Raw genomic sequence first — 21,113 nt, forward strand, 5'->3', positions numbered from 1 at the left:
CCCAAATGTAGTTAAATATGCATCATCTAATTATGCTCCCCTGCCATGAATAAGAACTTAGAGTTTCATCTTTACAACAATTTTAATTTTCAATAAACAATTTCTTCTTTCTTGTTGAGTGCATTTCTTGCAGTGTACATATTTCTAACTAATTAGCCTTACTAGTTTTAATCTTATAATTCCATACTCTTAATTCCCTAAGTCTGATTCCGTATCTTGCTCCTTATTTTACATTATTTATCTTTATTTATTTTTCGCAAAAATCTCTATTCATTTTTATTTTTTTTTATTGATTTATTTTTTGTTTTATTTTTTTTAGTGCCAAGCTTTTCTTTTTCTGGTTTGTTACCAACAAAAGAACATTGAAGTGGTGTGGGTTTTTTTTTTTTTTTTTTATGTTGTAATTGTTAAGTATTTATTAATCCTGAACAACTATTAAGTGTTTTTTTTTTTCTATGGAGTTTATTTATTTAATCGCATCATTGAAAGAAAAAGCTTTCTATTGCTAAAAGGGAGAAAATATGTAGGTGCCAATCATGTCAATATTAATTTCTTTCCGTGTAGTCGTCAATGTTTACGTTACATTATAGTGCTTTAAATTACCATGTTAGAATTTGGATAAGAATCAAAAGAGTAATCTACAAAATAGACAAATTAATCGGCGCGAGCGGTTGATAAGCCTTAACTCAGGTAGCCAGGCTCTACACTGAACTACATAATTGCAATTTAGTAACTTGAAGTTTTAGTTTTGTTTTGGTTATATATATAATATTTTATTTTTTTAATTTTACTCACCCACTGTTGGTTCTCGAAGAAGGCCTTCTTGTCGATGCGGTGTTGGGGGTTATTAGTAAGAAAACTTCAAACTATAAATGCACTATTTAGTTTTTTTCATAAGTGATAATTAAAATATAGGATTATTTATTTCAATTTTTTTTTTTATGAATTTTTTTCATTTCATTTTTTGTTTATATTGTCATGATGAATTATTTTTATTTTTGATTTGAAGTATTTTATTTTTGGCATTGGCAACGAAACTTTGTTTTTCTTTCAGTGTTCGATTTTACATTGGTTTGGCCAGCTTGTATTTCTTTTTTTCTCTTATTTTACTTATCACCTGCACACACTCACATCACTATCAAATGCTTTTGTTTTATGTAATATGTACAATGTAATATGTTTAACTTCAATTAATTTTTGGGTTTTTAGGCACTGATGGTATTTTAATCTGTTTTTGTTTTACACTAGTTTTGTAAGGGTTTTTATTTCTATGTAGGTTTTTCTGTAGATTTTTTTCCTGCGACCTCCGAAGAATTTGTCTCCCAGCAGAGGTAGCTGACTCCAGCCGAACTTTTGGGTCGGCGTGGAAGAGTTTAAAATTCAGCTTCGTTTCCTCGGGTAACTGCGGGAATATAACTCATTCATTTCGGGCAATTTTTCCCCAGAATTACTTGGATATTTACCCAGTGATTTTTTTCTTTAGTGGAATCGATCGACCTGGCGATTTCTCGCTGTGTAGTCGACGATAAAAAATAACACGCGTGACCTAAACGTGCACAACTGTTATTATAATTTGGTAATTTTTTTGAAATTTTCATTGAAATATTTACCTTGCCGACACGGCAATCCACGGGCATTTATTAATTGCCTTTTCTTTGTGGCCTTTTAATCTTGATGCCGAAATAAACGCTGGATTAAAGTTGGGAGCACATGTGATTGTACTCTCCAGTTCTTTTTTCTTGATTTGCCTTTTTGCTAGGTCTTATCTCTGCTGGGACTGAACTTATAAGCTTGACGATCGTCGTAAGAAAAGATCGAAGCTAGATGCTGGGGATCCGAAGAACTTTTCTCCGAATCAATATTCACCAGCTGGTCAATTGCCATTTAGATGACGTTGCCAGATAAGGTTCCGATAATTATTATCGCTACTAACTAAGGCGCAAATTTTGGGGATTTAAAAAAAAATCTTGATATATGGGGACATTACATCTCTAGAGTTAGCATTGAAAACTTAATAGAAATGAATAGAAATATATTGATGGTCCAAACGAGATCAAAAAGACAGGCAGACATCTGGCCAGATGAAAACAATAAATTGCAAAATTACAATAAAGAGCCCAATGTCTATGAAGTCAATAATAATAATGACGTAAAAAAATTTGTGAATCTAAAATTGTATAATCTCAAATGTTTATTTAAACATGGAAAACGAATTATTTCACATTTTTTAGTTAATGATTTGTATTCTAAAGGAAAGTTTGACTTAGGCCAATTCTTTTCAAGGCTTAATTCAGAAGCCGGATTACAAAGTACAGTTAATATAAAGTTGTCACCGAATGAACAAATTTTCGAATTTGTTTCACTTAATAAATTTAAAAATATGGGCAATAAAGTATCAAATGTAAAATAAGAGAGAACGCTATAGTCGAGTTCCCCGACTATCTGATACCCGTTACTCAGCTAGTGGAAGTTCGGGAAAGAGTTTTCAACACTGACAGTTTTTCGCGGTTTGTGGGCGTTAGAGTGGGCATTGCAAAAAGTTTTTTTGCAAATCGATAGAAATATAGAAGACTAATACAAAAATGAAAAAATATCAAAACATTTTTCAAAAGTGTGGGCGTGGCAGCTTTGGGCGTTGAGTGGGCGTGGCAAAAAGTTTTTTGGCAAATCGATAGAAATTTCCTTCTGCCTGTTACATACATTTCAACGAATCTAGTAACCCTTTTACTCTACGAGTAACGGGTATAAATAGCGCTATTAACAAAGGTGACAAAAATAGAGAAAAATGACAAAAGTCATATAAATGCAATCCTGTCAAAATACCATGATGACCCCTGCTTAAGATCAAAAGATTTTACTATTGGCCTAGAATGAGACAAGCTACGATCGTATAACTTAGTATGTGAAACATTGTGAGAAATGCCAACGAGCTAAAGTAACTACACATACAAAAGCACTAATGATAATAACACAGACACCTACCACAGCTTTCGATACTGTACTTATAGATACCATTGAACCATTACCTCGTTTGGTACTTGGCAATAAGTATGCTATTACTATAATATGTGATCTCACCAAATATCTACTTACAATACCAGTAGCAGATAAAAGTGCAAGAACAGTAGCAAAAGCAACATAGTAGGCAGCCTAGTACTTTTAAAAAACAAAACAGGTCATAAGCTAGAGAGTAAATATGTAGGACCTTTTGAAGTAGTAAGCATTAAAAATAGAAATAACGTAAAAATTAAAAGTATGAAAAATAAAGAATAATTAGTTCATAAAGATAGCCTTAAAGCATTTATTTTATAGTTACTTATACATATTTTCTTAATTTTGTTAATATACAAATATACTTTAATTCATTTTAACAATAAAAGTAGAAATAAAATTAAAAAAAAAAAATGGATAATAGTATAATATAGCATAAATTATATCAGAAAATAACTCCGCTATATTTCGTTATTTTTCAAATAGAGGGAGGTGTAGTAAGCGCATATATTGTCTACGTAATATACTAAATGCCGACCATACACATTGTAGCACTTTGTTATAATGCACAGCAGAACGCAAGTGCATATATAACATGAGACCTCACTCATAATCAGAACGGCTTAAGTGCGGAGTCAGCGATCCCACGCTGACCAACTGCTGATATATACATGCGCGTATTCTCTCAACGCTGTTTCTCAGCTATATACTCCATATACATAAATACATGATATATACGAAATTTCGCTGACGCTAGATATTAAGAACATAGATATTAAGAATTCATTATAAAACGAAGACTCTTCGAAGAAAGAACGTTGTTTCCTCTTCGATGTGAATAAATAAAAAGAGACATTTTTAACCAACCACAATAGGCAACGCCAATGCGTCCATGTTTAATTATTTGCCTATGTAACACTAATTACACTGAATCATTATGGTCGGAAATGCCCTGGTACGAGCCTGTCAGCATTTTCGGTTTCGTTTTCCGTCACCCCTTATCATTTGCATTCAATTGTAGAACGTGACAAGTGGTGTTTGGAAAATTCTTAACGTTAAATATATAAAACCGGTAAGTATAATATGTGATAAATAAGCAGAGCTAACTGCATTCCAAACTACACTGGTAGGCACAATTATTTTGACAAAACGTTCTTTCGTGTTCCTCAGTACTCTTTTATCAGCAGCGTTCAAAGAGTGCGCAAAAGTTCATAAATAGCATATTAATAATAGCATATAAAAAAAGTAGCAAGAATTTTAGTTCAAGCTCAAGATCAAAGAGTACTGAGAAACACGAAAGAACATTTTGTCAAAATAATTGTGCCTACCAGTGTACATGATATTAATATATATTATTTAAATATTTTTCTTTACACATAGCATAAGCACATTAGAAGGCCAGAAGCCAGCGGAGAAAGCCTCGGATCACGCACTGACACATGTATAAAACAATGCAAACAAAAAAGGAAAAAATTAATGTAATAAAAGAAAAAATAAGTGTTATTTAAAATTTAAATACATTTTTTAGGTTTTTGGGTGATGTTTCTGGATTTACAGGTATTTTGCCGAGGAATTCCTTGAAGGAAGGAAAAGGAGTTCCACTAAAGGAATTCCCAATGAATACTAAAGGGATTTTCGAGGAATACTTAAGGGATTTCCGAGCAATTCCCTAGGAATTCCTCTAGTATTCCTCGACAAAAGACCTTGCTTATATTTCGATATATTTCGATTACCCTGGATTTTGGGTTTTCCTCGAGATCTTCGAATTCCTCGCGACAAACGCCTGGAAATTCCTCGCCGATTTGTATGGAAAGTTCCTCATGATTCCTGTAGACACCCTAGGGATTCCTTTAGGAGTCCTTTGAGACTGGTACTGAAGGGCTATTTCACTCCACACACATCAATACCAACACATATAATGGCATTTTTCCCAGCTCCTGGTTAGTCCCATTCTTATCGGTAATATATCTATCTCACTCTCCTTCCCGACCTCGACCAGAGGCCACGCTTCCAAGAGGTAGAGAATGCGTATTCAAAGAATATGCAAAACGAAATAAGCAAGAACAAAGTAAAAGAAAAGGTGGTTATATTTAAAATTAAAAATAAATCTGCGACACGGCCTTCCTGACCTTGCGCACGTCCCCGTGTGTTTACAATTTATAACACATTTTCTTTTCTTAATTCATTAACATTATTTTTAGTATTATTTTATCTATTTATTATAAAAGCAAATTGACACATTTTTTAAAGTTTCGTTTCTTAGTTTATCATTTAATTTTAAGCCATGAGATCCGGATTACTACCAAGGTTTATTCAGAACATACCATAATCATATTGCTTTTTCTGGAACAGTTTACATTCTTAATCCAATATATTTTTTCCACTAGCGCTTCCAGATTATCAAACCCGCCAGTCCATATTCTTATTAGCCTAGCACACAGCTTACAATTCGACAAAACGGCTATTCCAACAGGATCGCATAATCCGATACAGTCCACTAATTCATCAAATGTTTCGTCTCCAACTCTCAGAATGTCCCATTAGGAACCCCAGTGATTCATATCTGTCATCGTGAAACATGCTTTAGGGCTCGTGCTTTGATCGACTCCGGATCTTAGGCGACCTTTATTTCAGAACGCATGTTCAACATAGTGAAACCCATTTTTCAAAATGTCCATGCACAAGAAGCAGGCCTAAACCAAGCCGTAGCTGCAAGGCCTGAGAAGTTATGTCACTTCGATATTGGTTCTCCATTCAAACCTCGCATCAAGATCGAAGCTTCGGCCTTCGTCTTGCCTTAGCTGGCTGGCATTTTTGGATCGTATTCGATGCCTCCCAACTTCGTAAATCAAATTCCTGATTTACCACTGGATGATCCTTCCTTTTACCGAAGTTTGCAGATCGACGTGCTTATTGGCGCAGACATCCTCCCGGCTATTCTCCTAGATGGCTCCAGATCCAATATTTGTGGGTAACTTCTCGGTCAAGAGACCATTTTCGGGTGGATCCTTTCAGGATCCGTTATATTTATCGCCTCCAGTCCATCATCCCATGGATAAAGTCTCAACGACGTACTTCATCTAGGACCAGTCTCCAATCCGACCTCCCGATTCAGATTATTAAATGGTGTTTTTTCTGCTATGTATTCAACGCCGATATAACAAAGTTGTATCGGCAGATTTTTGTTCATCCGCAGCACACTCGCTTTCAGCGGATTCTCTTTCGCAACAAAGAAGGAATCTGTGACTTTGAGTTGCAAACGGTCACGTTTGGTATTAATTGTGCCCCGTTCCTAGCCATCCGGGTCTTGAACCTTCTTTCCGAGGATATTCTTTCGCAATATCCCAAGGCGAGTCAAATCCTTAAAGGGCATATGTACGTTGACGATGTCCTGGCTGGCGCACACACCATAAAGGATGGCATTGTGGCAATACGTTCACTGCGGGAGGGTCTAGCGTCAGCAGGGTTCCCCCTTAGGAAGTGGACCTCCAACCATAAAGAGGTCCTTAGTGATATCCCGCTAGATCACAAGCTCCTCTTCGTTCCATACGAGCTAGATTCCAAGCCCTCTTTTTCTAAACGCGAGGTTCTATAGCAAATTGACAAACTGTTCGACCCAGCAGGATGGCTTGCTCCTTATGTCGTACGCGCCAAGATTTTCATGCAGGAAATCTGGCTGGCTTTCCTGGGACCAACTTCTACCCAGTAGACTCGAGAGGAAATGGCGCGATTTCCAAAAAGATCGTGATCTTCTCAGCGACATTCGTATCCCTAGATGGGTACATTTCAATTCTAATTCTAATTCAATATCATTGTTTTTGTGATGCCTCCCAGCTTCCCTTTTACAGCTTCGATTGAGCAGTCCGAGTAACTGCGATTATCCAGCGCTTCATAAATCGATGCAAAATTATATTAAATATAAAATATTATAGTATTTCTTTTCGAATTTAACGTGGACAAATTAGACCAAGCACAAGAAAGGCTGATACAGTGCACTTAAAGAGCAGGATTTGCGACAGAGTACCAATTCTGGTGCTCCAGGATGTCGATTGCAAGGTCTAGTACGTTGGAAAACCCTAATCCATTCTTAGATCCAAAGGAAATTTTGAGAGCATGTGGATGTGTGAAGGCATCAGAGTCCTTAAGCTACGATGAGAAGCATCCGATTATCCTGCCATATTCCAGTAACTTCACACGGCTCATGGCTCAATTTACTCAGATTTCATTGCATGGCGAGAGCCAGCTGATAACACGGCTCATCCGTTAAAAAACTTGTTAAAAGCCATAACGAACTCCTTTCGGGTTTGCACAATCCAATAGAAAAGACTCCAATCGCAACTCATGGGAGTTCTCGCCAAAGAGCGATCCACTTTCTCACGTCCGCTTACACACACTGGTGTTGACTTTGCCGGGCCCTTTGAGATCAAAAATTATACTGGCATAGCGTGTTTGATCACGAAAGGGTATGTGTGTGTATTTTTGTGTTTCATCACTAGAGCAATCCATCTAGAAGCTGATCTTCCACATATGGGAGGACTCCGGCGGTTCAAGACTCTTTTCTATAAGGCATCCTACAAATACACCTTTGAGGAGCTTTAAACCCTCCTGTGTAAGATAGAAGCATGCCTGAACTCCAGACCACTCTCTCCTTCATCCGAGGATCGGACTGACCTGTTGGTCCTTATTCCAGGCCATTTCCTCATTGGTGGGTCCTCCTCGCAGCAACGGAGCCCGAAATTCAGTCCGATGCGGCGTTTATCCAGGCGCAGACGACCTCGTCTGGGTAGTCGACCTCCAGAGCAGAGGAACAGTCAGGAGACCAGTAGCGAAACTGGTACCAACCCAGCTGAGATTCCGGATCTCTTCTCCTTTTACGTGTATGTCATGTTTGCGTCCCTTTAGTCTTCCGTAAAATAATTTTCAAAATTCTCCATATCCCCGACAAGCATGACCCAGCTGTGATTCCGGATCTCTCCTCCTTTTACGTGTTTGTCATGTTTGCGTCCCTCTAGTTTTCCGTAAAATAATTTTCAAAATTCTCTATATCCCCGACAAGCAGTTCACAAAGATGACTCCACGACCACGCAACAACAACAACTTCCATCCTGCAGTCGAATTGCCGCATCTGCCGAGGAGTGCATGCACTGCGGAAGTGCAATCGCTTCCTTAACTTAAGCGCAGAGAAGCGACTCCGCGCGGTACTGGCCAACCGCTATGGTCCAAACTATCTGGCCCATCAACATTCCGGAAGATCCTGCCGCTCAACGGATACTTGTCGTGTGTGCCAGGGGACCACCGTACGCTCCTCCACGTGGATGCCGTCCATAGACCGCGCGGACCGAAAGGTACTAGAGTTGAGAAGACCCCACGGCAACTGTCAACGGCCAGACAGCCAGGGGCCGCCACTCCTGCCTCTCATCTCTCATCCAAATGAGAAGCGTCAGCATACTGCCGACGGCGACCGTCTTAGTTGACAGCGGGATCAAGACCTTCAACACGTTAGCGATGCTGGACTCATGCTCACCTCTCAGCCGCATCAACGCCTCAATGCAACGGCGTTCGGCCTAACGGTAGCGCACGTTGGTCAGGAGTGGGCGTACTCGGCGGTTATACACTCTCCGGTGAGGTGATCCTCAAGACTGAGCTGGGTTTCAAACTCCGTACCCCGTCCAGGGGAATGCCAAAAGGGCTTAAGAAATCCCTCGCTAGCGTGACACTGGCAAGTGACCGCTTTTTCAAGCCAAGCACCATATCCCTGGTGCTCGGCGCTGATGTCTACAGTCGAGTCCTAATGGCCGGAACCATACCCGGGACCTCAGAGGCCCAGTCGGCGCAAAACACCGTGTTCGGGTGGGCTCTTTCCGTCTCCTGCAGTGGCTGATCGACCAGTCGCCCCCTTCCGACTCTACACTGTTGCAATTAAATTGCAAGGGGCGGAATGTTCAAGCTCCGTTCCACTTTTTTCGGATTCGTCCAGTGGAATAAGTAAATTTTATTTTATCGCTATTGTCGCGGATCGAACATTGTAATCAATAGATAATATTTATACCCGTTACTCGTAGAGTAAAAGGGTATACTAGATTCGTTGAAAAGTATGTAACAGGCAGAAGGAAGCGTTTCCGACCATATAAAGTATATATATTCTTGATCAGGATCAATAGTCGAGTCGATCTGGCCATGTCCGTCTGTCCGTCCGTCTGTCTGTCCGTCTGTCCGTCTGTCTGTCTGTCCGTCCGTATGAACGCTGAGATCTCAGAAACTACAAAGCTAGAAAGTTTAGATTAGGCATACAGACTCCAGAGACATAGACGCAGCGCAAGTTTGTCGATTCATGTTGCCACGCCCACTCTAACGCCCACAAACCGACCGAAGCTGCCACGCCCACACTTTTAAGAAATGTTTAGATATTTTTTCATTTTTGTATTAGTCTTGTAAATTTCTATTGATTTGCCAAAACACTTTTTGCCACGCCCACTCTAACGACCACAAACCGCCCGAAGCTGCCACGCCCACACTTTTAAGAAATGTTTAGATATTTTTTCATTTTTTTATTAGTTTTGTAAATTTTTTTATCGATTTGCCAAACAACTTTTTGCCACGCCCACTCTAACGCCCACAAACCGCCAAAAACTGTCAGTGCTGAAGACTCTCCTTCGCACTTCCACTAGCTGAGTAACGGGTATCAGATAGTCGGGGAACTCGACTATAGCGTTCTCTCTTGTTTTAATTTATCTTTGCATTGTGAACTATTCCGAATATATTAGGATTATTAGCCATATGTGTGCGGGCTCACTGATTATCGCCATCGCAAGTTTTCAATAAGCCGGGAAAAATTAGCATTTTTTATTACCGTTCGAAAGTTTGGAGGACACACTGCGGTGAGCTTAAGTTAGTTCCAACTTAAGTTAGTTTCAACTGTTATAAGGGATTACAGAAAAAAACGGGCCTACTGCCACGGATTAAGTTTGCCCTTTTTTTTTCGGGATCCACGGTGGAGTAGCCGTTTAAGGCAACTCCGTTCGCGCGACGACATATTTTATTCCGAGGGCGACTGGCCAGCTAGAGAGTTGCCAGGAGCCACTACTTGCCGACAAAGGAGTCGAAGTCAGCGACAGAGGCGTCGCAGCCAGCGACAGAGGAGCCTCCATCGTCGAAGGGTGGTACAACCGGATCGCATCCAGCGACGAGGAGACGCACAGGAGCGTCATTTGCGGAGACCGCAGCCAGCGGTCACGAGGCGCAAGGAGCGCCAAGCATCGGCGGCCGCAGTCAGCGGCCACAAGGCGTAGGAAACGCCATTTTGGAGGAGACGCCATTTTGAACGCACACAGTCGTCGCCAAAATGGATCTGGGGAAGATGCAGCGTTCCCCCAGGAAGAGTGCCCGGCTCAACGGATTCGCTGGCACCCCTACACCGGATCAGCAGCCAGCGCGTATTGGATCGGGAACCCGGCCGCGGGGAAACACCACGGCAGCGGTCATTGGCACCCCGACCAATACCAGCACTACACACTTCCCATTTCCCATTCTCATTTTGGAGTGGACCGCCATTGCTAACGACTAGCAACAATTTTGTGGCGCTACTGTGTGCAACAAGCACTGCGCAGTCAGCCTATGGATTCCTGCCACCGGGTTTGAGCGTTGACAACGTCTCAACAGCATAGCCGCTGAAGGATGAAGCTCGCGAGACAGTGAAGGCGCTGCAACGATCGTGCCCTTTCACACTGTAGTCCACTTCAGCGCGTGGCTACAGGAGTACGCAAACGTGGTGTGCACGGTTTTGGACGTCGACGCAAAAGAAGCCGAGGCGTCGGCCAATACGAAGGCGAACAGGATGATCGCCATGGAGGTTGTCCCATCTGGGGAGGACAACATGGAATCACGGATTGCGAAGAATTCGTTGGTGCTAAGCTCTGGAAATTGGAGCAATGTGAAGAGGCATCCAATGGTTCGGAGGTAGGGCAGCCAGAGAGCCTACCAACGTGGTGAGACAGGACTTATCTGGAAGGACGACCACGTTGTGCTGCCACAAAGCTACGAGATGGCGTACAAGAGGCTGGTCAACGTTGAGAGGAAATTGAAGCGCAATAAGCCGTTGGCGCAATAATATGACCGGATCATCAAGGATTACGTCTCTAAAGGATATGCGAGAAAGTTGCAACCGGATGAGGTCGCTGTAAAAAGCGATCGACTTTGGTATTTGCCACATTTTGGTGTCAAAAACCCCAAAAAGCCCGGCAAGGTGCGGCTTGTGTTCGATGCTGCAGCCAAAAAAAATTAGGCGCTGGACAAAGGGCCTCAGCACTATAAGCCTTTGCCAGCTGTGTCGTCCCACTTCAGAGAGAAAGCAGTCGGAGCCTGCGGTGACATCAAGAAGATGTTCCACCAAGTTTTGATCCGACCCGAGGATCAACGATTCCTCTGGAGAGACGGCGACGACAAAAGAGATCCAGATGTCTACGAGATGGACGTAATGGCCTTCGGAGCAGCATGCTCGCCGAGCGCTGCACATTACGTCAAGATTGTGAATGCCCTGAAGTTTCAGGATTCGGATCCGTCAAGCCATCGCCGACTACCACTATGTCGATGATTATGTAGACAGTTTCGCTACAGAGGGCGAGGCTATAAGCGTATCTACCTGTGTGAAGAAGACACACGCGGATGCTGGATTCGAGTTGTGCCAGTTTCCATCCAGCTCGCCCACCGTGGAGACGGCTTTAAGACCTGGACGAGTCAAGAGCGTCGGATGGGGGAGGCTGAGCAGAAGATCCTCGGAATGCGTTGGCAAGAAGGAACGGATGACTTCAGGTTTAACGTGGAGTATCATAGAGTGCCAAGCAGCGTCCTGAGTGGAGATCGAGTCCCTACGAAAAGGGAATAATTGGGCTTGGTGATGTCGACGTTTGATCCCCTCGGATTCCTGTGCTGCCTCATGATTAAAGCGATGCTGCTGCTGCGAGAGATCTGGAGGCAGAAGATCTAGTGGGACGAACCACTACCGGAGGAGCTAAGAAAGGACTTTGCGACTTGGCGCAAAGAGATGGACGCCGTGAGACATTTTCGATGTCCTCGCAGTCCGGGCCATAGAGCTGCACGTCTTCGTGGATGCTAGTCAGGCAGCATTTGCAGCGGTGGCCTATTGTAGGGTCACCTATAGGACGACGAAGTGCTGGTGAGCTTCGTGTGCGCAAAGACCCATGAGAACCATGACGATCACACGGCTGGAACTACAGGCAGCAGTTTTTGGAAGCAGGCTCATGAACACGATCAAGGAGGAGCACAGTGTGGTCATCTCGGACCTAGTGCTATGGACGGACTCGAAGACGGTGCTGAGATGGATCGGCAGCAAGCACCGCCGTTATAAGCAGTTTGTCGGCAACCGAGTGGCGGAGATTCTAGATTCGTCGAAGGTTTTTCAGTGGAGATGGGTGCCTACAGCCGACAATGCTGCGGATGATGCGACGCGGTCTCAGAGAGGAGTCGACCTAAGCCAGGATTTAAGGTGGCTAAGCGGACCTGCCTTTTTGAGGCAGCCAGCTGGCCGGAGTCAAATCAACGAACTAAACGCGTTCCAGATGTCCCGGATGAAGAAGATATGCCCAGTGAGTTTGCGTCAGTTGCGGCAAACGTTTTCGTACTCCCGTTTCAGAAATTCTCGAGCTTCAATCGCCTGGTGAGGACCACAGCCTGGGTCTTACGGTTTGCGCGCCGGTGCCGCAAACAGAAAGGCGATCTCGAGGAATACGGCCTTACTGCAGCAGGATGTGAGGCCGTGGAGAACCTGTTGGTCAGACAGGCACAACTGGAGTCGTTCCCCGACGAGATAAGGTCGGCAGAAGCTAAAAAAGACGTCTCTAGCTCGAGCGACATTCGAGGGTTGGTGCCCTACTTGAACGAGCACGGGATTCTGCGGGCCTACTGAAGAATCGATGCCGTAGTTCACGATGCCGTGCAGTTCACACTCCCAAAATAGGGGAAAGTTAGAAATATGAATCCGAGGTGAAAACACTTGGCATAGAAAACCAATAGATCAGATGAAGCTCTATGCCGGTATAAAAAGACCGTGGCCCACAGATAAGATGGTCAGTCAGTACCCGGGTAAATACGCGTAGTCAATACCCGGGTAATCATCCGTACGTCAATACCCGGACAATTATCAGTCAGTCTATAGCCGGGAAGACTTAAGCTCCAGTCGAGAAAAAAAATCTCGACGAGCAAGGACGCTATCAAACCATAAAATAACAGGACCTAATTTGGAAGAATCCAGGACTAACAAGGAACCCACTTTGAAGGAAGACCATAGTTCCACAAAATTCTCAGAATGGGCGGCAAGGAGTCTAAAGCCTCCGACAACACAGCAAATGTGATCAACACCGTGGAGGCTGTCGACCACAAGGAGGAAATATCAGGGGTACAGCAGGGGTACCCTGGAATTCATTGCTGCTTTATTGATCTTCCTGGCTCTATTAAACCTAGTGAAAATGTACAAAAGATCCGTACAGCGGAGGATAATTGAAAACATTAACGGCAAAACAATTAAATAAAGAACAAGTGAACCAGTGCATTGTCGCTAAATTGAATATCAGCGAAAACAAGCAACAGCGTAGACTTTCCTAACAAGTGCTTACTCCAAATAATCTGAGAGCCACCAAAGCGTGCCACAAAAGAAAAAAAAAACAACTCATTCATTCACATATATGCATACTTCACTTTTTTTATCTTTGCAATTACAATTAATTACTGCACAAATGTATATGTATGTATGTATATATGTATATATATATATATCAACACCCAGGATTCAACGCGTCGAGTTTAACGGAACCCTGTTCCCGAGTTTTCTCTATATTCATATATATACGTATATTCTCGTGCTCATTTTAATGTTATACCATCGGTAAATATAAGTATATTTTTGTAACAATGGTAACTGAAGGGTCTAAGGTTTAAAGAAAATTATTTTATTGTTAGCCTCTTCAAGGCAATGTATTTCATTAATAGAAATTAAATATTTTGTGTTCAATATTATCTTAAATAAAAATTACTTTTCAGCGGCGAGTATCCGCCTTGTTTTTGTTGTGCAAAAACAAGAGCCCTCAGAGCAACGTTTGTAGTCGTGTAGAGCCAACAATTTTTGTTGACGTGCGCACCTTTGCTTGGTAATGAATTTGATACTCCTCGCTAAAAACAATTATAGCCAACTTATCATAATTTCTGTATGCTAGCCTTTTAATTATTTTTTTGTATTACATGGCACTAGCCAACTCAATAAAATTATGCTATTTTTGTAACTACAACAAAATGAGTAGGTAAACATTTCCAGAAGGGCTGCTGATGCGAGATGTGGAGTAGGTCAAAAAAAACGATGACATAACGTTTCTCCGACCACCTTGTCAAAAGGGGATCGTATTGCGCGGCCCGCGACGATCCATGAGGCATGCGGACGCATGAAGGGGAGGGAACGTGGCCGAAACATTGTCCGATCGTTTTACGATCAAGGTACAGCTTGTGGGGCAATGAGGACTGCTGACTGACGAACGGTATGAACTTTTTCAGGCACTACTAAATTATTCTCGTTAAGTTGGAGAGGTGCGGGGCTTACCAAGATCTCACGACCCAAAATCGACGAGCTTACGCCGGCATCATGGTGCCTGAACATTGGATGCCCCTCCCTCGGCCTGAGTCCTTTCCCAGTACACAGGCACGAATACACAGACGTAACAGAATTGGCTCCCAACGAAAGGACTTGACATATTTGTTAAGGAAAAGTGTCATTGGTTTCAACGAAAAATGGGCATAATTTCCATCTTTTAATGTCCTAATTAATTTGACTATGTATAGAATATTGGACTTACAACTTCTGCAACCGAAATCAAGTGTAAATGGTTCAGAATAGAGGTATGACTTTAAGAGGGGTTTCGTATATAATCCTTTTAAAATCGTAGGTCCTTTGTTTTGCCTTTTTTTTTTTTGTAATTAACGTAAATATAATTTGAGGGTGCCTTACGCTTCCAACGTAATAGGCCAAGTGGCCAGGTCGTTCGGGAAGGTTGAGTCCAAAGAAGATTGCAGAGCGCAATGGTAACGCATTTAGCGGTGCGGTGCGGGTGTATCGTTTATTTGACGATCCAGGACAGAGGGGGTGGGGGAACTGACCGGAAAACGTAAAATCGAAGCTGCCCACGTACTAGGCTAAGGAGGCAGGTCGTTTGAGGGGCTCGACTTCTTACGGCTTTCCATGACTGATTTGGGCGGGGGACGAGTTTCTTTGGTTCACGCTGCCAGCGTACTAGGCCAAGTAGCCAGGTCGTTTGTGAGGCACGTGGCCAGAAAAATAGGAAAACTGTTGTGGAGTCCGAGCATGTCGGTCAAATAGCAGCAGGTTGTGGAGTCCGCAAATATCGGTCAAACAGCCTGATTTTCCGACGACTGGCGGGAGGGGGTTTTCGGACATACCCTGTCTTAGGTGGACCAGTTCACATATGAAACCATCGTTAAAGCTCTCCTGCAGAAGGTGGGCCAGTTCACATATGGAACCATCGTAAAAGCTCACCAGGAAAAAAGAGGGCCAGTTCACGTACAGAACCATAGTAAAAGCTTCCCAGGAAAAGGCGGGCCAGTTCACGTACGAAACCTAGTAAAAGTTAAATGAAGCAGTGTTGGTCGGATGCATGTTGGCCGGGTGTAACCATGTCAGAACAACGACTAACATCTCCGAATAGTTATTTGTTTTTTTTTGGGGCCTAAATACCGGAGGAGTTTTTGACTGAGGAGAGACTTATTAATGGCGTAACCTATGGCTTACCTATCTTATTTTAACATTTGTAGTCAGCAAAGTTCACGGAAGATCGTGTCATATATTTAGATGCATACCAAGCAGAAAAAAAAACAAGTATCAAATAGAGCAATCCAAATACGTAAATCGCGAACACAAGAAGAGCAAGTGCGGGAGACACCCCCGACTATATGAGGCACTTAATCAAGACAGTCTTCAAAACTTCGAAGACCAGCCGGAAGAGGTAGAACACTTGTCCGAACAGATTGAAAACACAATGGATGAATCAGCCGGAGGAATGGATTTACCACTAGGACCTCCTAGGGGACGCTCCAGCATGCTTCCACGGTACCAGGCCTGTTCGAGAAGATCGTTCGGAGACTGCCGATAGGCGGGAAAGAGAACTAATGGATTTAGTGAGGCAAAGTAGAGATGCGGAATTGGAAATGATCGCTGAAATAAACGCTTTGAAGAAGAAAGTGGCTGAGTTACAAGCCACCCAAACCGTTACCGAACAACCAAGAATGGCCCCACCACCTGGACTACCCGGAAACCCCACAGATAGCTTTCTGAGACATCAAGATACCCCGACACCAGAACAAGTGTCGCAAGAGTGTTTTAACAGCCTGCATCGATTGAGATGGCCCAAACGTACGGCCACTCTACAGATGATAACTCAACAATGCGTAGCAGCTGAGACCAGTCACCAAATTCACCCCGAATTAGATCGGAGTCTAACATTTCGGCTAGATAAATGGAACTTAAAATTTGACGGAACCGGCCGCGGTATGACCGTTGAAAGTTTTTTATTCCGTGTGGAAAGACTCCAAGAATTATATGGAATAATTCGACAGCAAATTTTCAGAGAATTTCATAGTCTGCTGATCGGCGCAGCCAGCAAGTAGTATTGGCAACTCATGGAGGATCAAACCGAAGATTACAATTTTGATTACTATTCGCTCACCAGGGAAATGAAACGTGTTTTTTCTACAACTGGAAGTGACTTAATGAAGATAAAAGAATTAATGGAGAGGAATCAAGGATATAACGAGTCCTTCAGCGATTATGTCTCCGACATGCACAACTTACACTTTAAGTTAAAACACAAGATCGCCGAGGATGAATTTGTAGAACTGTTGAAGGACAACCTGAACTCCCAAATGGGTGGGTTATTGTTGACGTCCCCAATAAGGTCTCTTGCAGAGCTTAAAAGGGGGGGGGCTCAGAGTGGATCGGTAGGTAAGAAACCATGGAAAGCAGATGCGAAGAAGACCAGTAAATGAGATCCAACGCTCAGAGATGCAAGGATGTATTCCCGATGATGTCCATGTGGAATAATTCCAACGAAGACCGGGAGACAGCCGCGAGTCCAACAGAACAGCGCCTGGGTGCTGAAACTCTTTGCACGATATGATTTGCTATACGTGTGGATACGGAGTGGATTTCTACAGCCAACACCCCGGAAACAATAATCCATGCATGTCTCGATTCCATGAGTCCACTTGTCGTTTTTTGCCAGAAGTCCGGAAAAGACGATAAACCGGGAAATTCGTCATACCCGTAAATTACCTTAAGCTCAAGCATAATTACCGATCACGTAAGAACCTAGAACAACAAGTTGCTAGGACGAGTTGTATTTGAAAAGTAGCAGAAGCATTCTTGAAGAAAAAAAAAACAGCTCACAACCGATAACATCTAACTTTACATAATAGGTCGGCTAGCGCAGTCAGCAGTGTCGTGGGTCGATACCACACGCTTATGGGCGCATAATGAAAAACAACAACAATAAAGAAAACAAGAGAGAACGCTATAGTCGAGTTCCCCGACTATCTGATAGCCGTTATTCAGCTAGTGGAAGTGCGAAGGAGAGTCAACACTTCAACACTGACAGTTTTTGGTGGTTGGGCTGACGCGAGAAGTGGAGTAGGTAAAAAAAAACGATGACATAACGTTTGTCGGACAGCCTTGACAAAAGGAGATCGTATTGTGCGGCCCGTGACGATCCATCAGGCATGCATGAAGGGGAGGGAACGTGGCGAAAATATTGCCCGATCGTTTTACGATCAAGCTACAGCTTGTGGAGCAATGAGGACTGCTGACTGACTAACGGTACGAACTTTTTCAGGCACTTCTATTATTTATTCTCGTTATGTTGGAGAGGTGAGGAGCTTACAAAGATCCCACGACCCAAAATCGACGAGCTTACGCCGGCATCATGAAGCCTGAACATCGGATGCCCCTCCCTCGGCCTGTGTCCTTTCCCAGGACACAGGCACGAATACACCGACGTAACAGGCAATTTAAGTACACTGGATTGGACTACTTTGGGCCACTGTTGGTGACTGTATCCCGTCACAAGAAGAAGCGTTGGGTCGCCTTGTTTACGTGCTTGACGACAAGGGAGAGTCATCTGGAGTTGGCGTCATCTGGAGAGTCATCTGGATCAGTTACTGCCGTAGAGTGCCAGTACATAGACTGCGCAGCGATAACGGCAAGAACTTCGTGGGAGTAAACGACAACGGCCAATCGAGGACAATGATGCGACCCGTCTCTAAGCTTGCCGTTTTAGATTTGATTGAAGCGGGTCCTTACGGGGTCGGGGATTTCGCGGATCGAACATTGTAATCAATAGTTCATATTTTTAATTTATCTTTGCATTGTGAACTAGTCCGAATATGTAAGGATTATCGCCATCGCAAGTTTTCAATAAGCCGGGAAAACTTAGCATTTTACCATTCGAAAGATTGGAGGACACACTGCGGTGAGCTAGGATTAAGTTAGTTCCAACTGTTATAACCCTTAATCCCTACAGAATAAAACGACCCTACTGCCACGGATTAAGTTTTCCCTTTCTTTCGGGATCCATGGTGGAGTAGCCGTTTAAGGCAACTCTGTTCGCGCGACGACAGCTATTATTTTAAAGTATTTTTATAAATATCATCGCTAGGAAGTTGATATATGCGATCACTAGCCAAGAATTGGCTGAGCATTCTGCTTGTTACACGTGAAGTGAATAAACGAAAAATCTAAAAGTGAAAATTCTTCTTCTTCATTATTGGAAAAGCCGATCTGCCCCATTTCGACAGCGCCCTACCCCATTATTTAAGGACGAGCCAAATATATCTCGTGCCTAGACCTAATGAAAGGATATCATCAAATTGAACTAGACGAATGGTCCAGAAATATAACATAATTTATAACTTCGACAGGTTTGTATCGCGGTTACCATTTGGGTTAAAAAAAGCCCCCAACTCATTCCAGAGAATAATGACATTTGCATTCACAGACTTACAGCCTTCGTAAGCGTTCTGTATATGGATGATTTAGTCGGTTGTTCGGAAAAGCATATGCTTATATTAACCGGTGTCTTCCAATTATGTAGACAACATAATTTAAAACTACATTCAGAAACGAGTACTTTCTTTATGAAGGAAGTTACTTATTTAGTTCATAAATGTACCGATAAAGGTATATTACCAGATGATTCTAAATATGAGTTAATCAAAAATTACCCTCAGCCAGTGTTCACGCCAGAAGGGCGCGAATTTCTAAACGGCATTAAGCTGGATGCGCAAGCTTTCGCTCCGCTCTGTTCGCTCTCCCTCCTTCCAGCCGGCAAGTTCACGACTCGGCGTTCCCCCGGCACTCTTTTGTTAGATTTAAGTTAGAACTAATCAAAACACGAAATAAAGTTCAGTGCATCCACGACCCGACGTCTTCTTCTTGACGGCGCCCCTTGCGGATTAAATCCAGATAAGTACGGTTGTTTATATATATATTATATAAATATATTATATAAATATATAAGTTAGGCGAGACTATTTCTCGCAGTGAAGCTATGGCTCTCGTAGCCGCATAACTTATCTAGTAACTATGAACAGCATTCCAAATAGTTTACCGAATCGATGGCTGGTCCTGAGAGTGGTTCCCCCAATGAAGAGAAGAGTGGAAGAGTTCGTAGTAGCTTCGTTATAATTTTAATTTGTTCAAATTAAGTTTTATGTTTTACAAAAGAAAATAATTGCAAGATCGGGCGAACGTCGAAGACTGACTTCTAGTGTTGGCGCTGGTTCTCATTAGGACTCCGGGTCTCGTGCTGAGTGCGGCATTTTGCAGCCAGCGGAGGGCGAGGGGCAACCCCGCATAGCTGTTGGGCAGTAGCCGATATGCGAGCCAAGCTATCTCAGCGGTTGCTTACCCAACATCCGGCGGCTGTGCCGCTCGCAGCAAAAAGGGTTGCCTGCGGAAGCAGCACATTGTAGCCGACGCGGCCGCCGAATACGTCGTCGAGTTAGTGGGCAAGGCGGGGGCCGAAGTCAGCGTTTCGAGCAGTGCACTTAGAAGTGACTGACCGTCGAGTGGCGCAATGGGGAAAGCGCGTGTGAGAACGGCGGTCGATAGGAGAGGGGGGAAGGTACTTAAAGAGGGTTCATAACTTATATATATTTCGGAGTTGGATCACTATTGTAGTCTACGTCACTTTCTACCGTGTCAGCGCCACGTTTCCTGCACGCTCTACTCGAGAGCGAAGCATGTCTGTGTTCTTTTGCCATCAAAAACTGAGTGTCTAGTGCCAGAGTTGCAATAATGCGTAGAACCTTAATCTACCCGTAATACCGACGCACTTTGGAGACTTATTTCACTGCACACACAATACCAACACACAAATTTTTTCCCAATTTCTGGTTAGTCCTATTTTTAACGCGAATATAGTTATCTCCCTCTCACTCCCGACCGCGAACAGACTACGTTCAACAAAAACTTCTAATGTTATTTGCCACGCTTCCAGTAGAGTAGATAATGCGTATTCAAAGAATATGCAAAACGAAATAAGCAAGTACAATTAACTGAAAATGTCATTGTATTTGAAATTAAAAATAAATCTGCGACATAAATATATATATAATACAAAAGCCAAAACGAAATGCTTTGCCACTTACCACAATCAATCACAACTAATATATTTTTTTAGTATTAACTGTTAAATACACTAAACAACACACTATACAAAAAACAAAAAATATTAAACACAAAATATAAAGTACAAACAAATTAATATATAATTCAAAAGATCATATCAAACAGCTTGCAAATATTCATGCAAAATTTATATATATAATATTTTTTTATACATACACATATATTTTTGCCTCTTATAAAAATCTTAATACGCTTACAAATATATATATTTGTTGCTTACTACACATAGTTCAAATAGGATACACATAGTTCAAATAGGATGTAATACAGCTAATCAAGGAAGAAACGCACCCATAACGAGAAGCTTAGCTAGAGCAGCGGAAAGAGCAAGGGTGAATAGAGTTCTGCAGCCTTTAGAAATAGAAGT

The 21,113-nt window shown here is 42.6% G+C and overlaps 1 long non-coding RNA gene across 1 annotated transcript; it reads right to left on the reverse strand.

Annotated features, from left to right (window-relative positions):
* Positions 1-1,194: 1,194 nt before the first annotated feature.
* On the reverse strand, positions 1,195-2,173 carry LOC122319523. Its single transcript, XR_006245134.1, has 2 exons — positions 1,611-2,173; positions 1,195-1,546 (listed from the first exon to the last, which is right to left on the reverse strand). It is a non-coding gene; the product is annotated as an uncharacterized LOC122319523 (long non-coding RNA).
* Between the last annotated feature and the right edge of the window lie 18,940 nt (positions 2,174-21,113).

Source organism: Drosophila yakuba, chromosome 2R (assembly GCF_016746365.2).
Source record: "Drosophila yakuba strain Tai18E2 chromosome 2R, Prin_Dyak_Tai18E2_2.1, whole genome shotgun sequence".
In the NCBI taxonomy this organism is placed as follows: Eukaryota; Metazoa; Arthropoda; class Insecta; order Diptera; family Drosophilidae; genus Drosophila; species Drosophila yakuba.